Source organism: Falco naumanni, chromosome 2, assembly GCF_017639655.2.
Source record: "Falco naumanni isolate bFalNau1 chromosome 2, bFalNau1.pat, whole genome shotgun sequence".
Taxonomy (NCBI): Eukaryota; Metazoa; Chordata; class Aves; order Falconiformes; family Falconidae; genus Falco; species Falco naumanni.
Genome location: NC_054055.1, coordinates 93,887,179 through 93,892,076, shown reverse-complemented (window position 1 = coordinate 93,892,076; position 4,898 = coordinate 93,887,179).

Here is a 4,898-nt window from a genome sequence, read left to right as displayed (position 1 = left end):
TTGGAATATGTTTACAGTTTTCCAGTGTGTGAGCTTTTGCCATGTTGTGGAGGAGACAGCAGGGCATCCTCCAAGCATTACTATTTTCCTCTTCCTGTCTTCAAGGTGTGAGATAGTAAATGTTTCATCACCTAAGGGATACCATAAAATTTTAGTTGGGTTTGTCTAATGTCAGGCAATTAACAGAAAATGAAGCACAGCTATTTTTCATGCAGTGGTGTTTTGTAAAAAACACTCTAGTCTTTCAGTAAAAGCTAGCAGCAACGCAAGGTCTGATCTCCAGCCGACAGGCTTTTTCCATCTATCTTCACAGAAATCTGTGAAGACAGAGTGCCAAAACTGGCTAACAGATTGGAGACTCAGGTCTTCTGTAACGTTTACTCCAGAGCAGTTCCTGTGCCAAGTATCAGCTATTCTGGAAATAGGAGCATGGTGTCCCACAGGTAACAAGTGTGTGGACTATAGGACAGGCAATGAAACCGCACACCTAACAAAGAAAGCTGCTGCAAAATGAGACCATAAACCAAACGCTGTAGTGGAATATTGAGTTTTCAATGGCCCTCATCCTCTTTGACGATGACCCTTGCACTTACCACGGCAAAAGAAAAATGAAAGCTAGTAAAACGTTGTGTTGAGCTCACTCTGTGAATGTAGACAAAGTCATGTGTGCAGTGTGAAACCACTCAGCCCTGCATGTGCGGCTGCCCAAGGGTGCTGGTGGGAGCTGCTGTCTCCAGGGGCTGCAAAAGGGCTGTGATGCCAAAGGCGGAGCTCTGAAAACTTGGACTGATTTTGCCTTTGAGAGCAGTGCCCTCTGGGTGAGGTTCAACATGCAGGTACGTGAGCTCAGGATGTGGCCACACCACCATGCTGATGTGCTGCTGAGGCCAGTCCTGCCCTGTCCCCCACCATCCCTGGGCACCACCCACCTGCAGTCATGACTGTCCCCACACCCCAATCAGGAGGAAAACTAATGTCACGGTGTTTTTTTACAGCTAAGTCAATTGCCTTGCTTTGCTGTCTGTGTAGATAGGGTGTTAATTTCAATTTACTGGGCTATCTGAGGTCCTCATTTACTAAACTTTTCAGCAGGACGGTGCTTTCCCTGATCTTTAACATTAAAACCACATACTGTACCAGAAGCGTAGTCTGTGACCGTTTCAGAGAGTTTGGTCAAGTTTTGAGCTGTTTATGGCATTTCAGAATGAGAAAAAATTATCTGGCCTGAGACGTTTTAACAAAATGTTTTCTTCTGCCTTGTAAGAATTTAATCAAGGCAAGCAGAAATGACATGCTTCAACAGCAGCTGCACCATCTGTACATGATGTGTCCTCCTGCCTGGTAAGGTTACTGCTGTTCTACAAAAGTCTCCAATAGTTACTGAATTTTTGTTTCTGAGGGAAAGGGAAAAGCACAGCTATGACGTAAGAAAATCATAAATACGGGGAAAAGAGCATTGCTATATCTTGCTCAGGGCTAAGCTGAATCCAGACCCTGCCCCCCCGAGAAAGATACAGGGGAGTTACGAAGATACAACACCACAGAATTAAATAAGTGCAATTGATTTTACTCTCTTCTTCCTAACAGAGCTAGTGAACCCTCCAAGGACAGAAAAGATGGTTGGCTCTGGTCTGGAAAGTGCTTTCCAGAAATGCAGCTGCAGGTGTCTACATATGTCACAGCCTCACCGTTGCTTAATTTGCTCAGTATTCCTTTTCTCTTTGTTTTTGGAGCAGGTAGGCAAAAATTTAGAGGGGACTTCCATGCAAAATGTAATCCTTTCATCAGAATCTAAGATATCTACAACTTCTTTTAATTTTTAGCAACTTAGACAAAGCCTTTTCACATGAGATGTAAATGTTCATTAACATTCTTCATTTTATTCAGATCACTGCCCTCCCATATAATATCTTTAAGACAAATATACAGTTCTGTGAAGAAAAAAAAAAAGATCTACTAGCAAAAGGTCACCTGCAAAAAATATTTTGGAATCTGTTTCACAAAATTGCACTCAATTTTTAATATCATAGAAAGAGCAAATCTGAGGTTGGCATTGTTTCTATTTCATCCTTGTATTAAAATAATGAAAAAATTCAACACAGTAGTGGAGGTCAGAGGAAGAAGATTCAAGAAAGTTTTCTGAAATATCCCAGCATGTAATTGAAATATTTGTAGCTGTAATTGTTTTTTTGTTTCCCGCTTCTTGTCTCATTACCTTGGTTTCAGAAACATGATGTACTTTACACTGCTGCAGCAGTCTAATCCCTTATCTAGAGATATCTCGGTGTTTGCTGGCACAACCACAGCGCTGATTCTTTCAACCTGAAGCATTGCCCACAGTGTTTCATGTGTTTGATAAATTTTCAAAGTGGCCAAGATAAAACCCCTGCCCTGGCAGGTGACTCCAGCGCCATGTGCTTGGGTACTGCTCAGTCCTGGGAAGCTTTGCAGTCCTCAATGGGGAGCGCCCCTGGCTGTGACCCTGGGGGCACACAGACACCTCTAAAACTGGAAACACGTGAAATTCCCCTCGAACCAAATAGCCCTTTGGGTTCAGTCTCCTCTGTCTCGCCCCAAACGTGGCAGTTTTGTCATGTTCAACTAGCTGCAGGGTGTGGGTGGGGGGAAAATGGCCTCTGGGTCAGGATGCTGTATGTTCCACACCAAGGGAGTATTGCTGTTTACTACAGTGCAGCTATGCCTTCATCCTGGGTCGGAAGTACTACAGGTCAGAGGGTTTGTAAAAATATGTAGCTGCCATTAGATGAATTGGTGTGAAATAAAAAACTAATATCAAACAGGAACATATTGAGTTATGTCCATGCTTTTCTCAGAAGAAATTAAATAGGTCAAAATGGTGTTCTTCGTTAGGAATTTGAATTTTTTGAGATCCTTGAATTCCCTTTGCTCCCATTGAATATGGTGGGAGATGAAGATGCTGAGTAAATCACAGTTTTCAGCTGTTCTTGCTTTATTCAGGATTATTCAGGGCAGTTTGGCTCTAAAATGATTTCTCATAAGCTTTGGAAAATCACTGCAATGAATCAAAAAGTATGGAAACTTTCTTAGACTGACACCAGGTAAAGAATCCAGAGTTCCTCAGCTCTGGCTATGAGGAGAATTTGTGTTGCAGTGTTTCTAAATATTGCCTTTTAGGAAATGTTTAAATATGAAAAATCAAAGGTATGTGATTCTGCTGCATAGCAACAATACCTGTAAGCTAGAATAAATGCCACATGGTGGAAAGGAAGGGTTATATTGTTGAACACAAATATGTATAGAAATATTTGTTGAACACAAATAGTTATTTTAGTAGAAAACCCCACAAAATAATATATAAGGTAATGAATTTTTAATTTGTTTTAAACAAACAAACAAAAAACCCCAAAAGGTCTATTTACCTAGCAAGAAAACAAGAAATCTGTTATTGGTATGTGTAATCCTGGTTCTCCCAATGAGCTTGATTTATATGGAATGAATGCTATAGTTAAAAACCAGAGAGATCACAGGTTTATGCATGGTTTGGTAGTAATAATATACCTTCTGGCTCATTTTTCTGACAAAATACAATATTTTTTATAGCAGAAAACTATCTGTGTGTATTCAGTTGGGGAAAAAAAATGTCTTTCAGCCTTCTTTAAATGCAAGGAATTCAGTATTACTTATCTGAGCAGTAAGCAATCCCCCGAACATTAATTGCTTGGCTCATTGGTAGTGCTGGGTACCATGATGGTAACAGGGTAGCTTGTCCTCTCCATCCTGGGAAACCACAGCAGGTGATGGGCCTGTATCATTCACAATAAACCTTTAGAGATTTCTTATATTGCCCGTTCCAAGAGGAAGAAGGCAGAAGTTCAAGGAGGCAACGAAATATTTAGATGGTATTATTCAAACCCGAAAGTTTTCTGCACCTTTATTGAAATATTTGTGCTATTCCTACTCCATTTTAACTTTTTTTTATTTATTTTTATGACACCATCTTTATACATGATACTAACTTTTAAGCCTGAAAAACATGCATGTAAAGAGATAGCTGATTTGGGTCTTCTGTAAAGTTACCATCTCATACCAACATACTCTTAATACCAGTCCCTCTGCTGCCTTCTCCTCCTCCCAGGCATACGTTCTCTCTGCTTCCTCTCCCTCGGCTGCTCTCCCTTCATTGGCTCTCAACCACTGAACAGCACCAGCCACAGCTGCACCTTACCTACATCAGCCAACCCGCCGCCCCTGAAGCCAGCCCACAGCTGTGTATTATCAGTGCTAATTAACACAGCACCAGCCACAGCTGCACCTTACCTACATCAGCCAACCCGCCGCCCCTGAAGCCAGCCCACAGCTGTGTATTATCAGTGCTAATTAACACAGCTTCATTCCTCTACACACAGACTGCAGCCTGACTGTTCCCCAAAGCCAGTAGCCCTGCACCAGCTGTGTGCCTGTGCATCTCTTCTGGGGAGACCGTCTTGTCCCTATTCTCTCTCTCTTCCCAAAAGAGCTGGCAGGGTTTACTTCTGCCATCCTGCCTGCAGCTGGGGTTATAAGCAGCTGGGTGGGAGGGGTGCTGGGATGTGTGGAATCCTGCTGGACCCCTGGAAAGAGAGGCACTCTACATCTCCAAATGTCACTTCAGGCACCCCAAGTGCTGTTAACTTAGGTCCAGGTTACAGATCTCCTATAACTTATTTCTCCTCTGTAATAATTTCCCTAGGAAGCCTGAAGTTTATTTGCCAGGCTGCTTTGAACGGCTCGATACTTCGAAATTTTTGGAGCTGGATGCAGATTCACACTTAACATATGAGTCCTCACTCGGGTAGGGCATCTGTGTAGGTCATGCCACAAAAGGGATGGAAGAGCTCCCTCTGGGAAGAGTGCCTTCCTGGAAAGTCCATCACTTC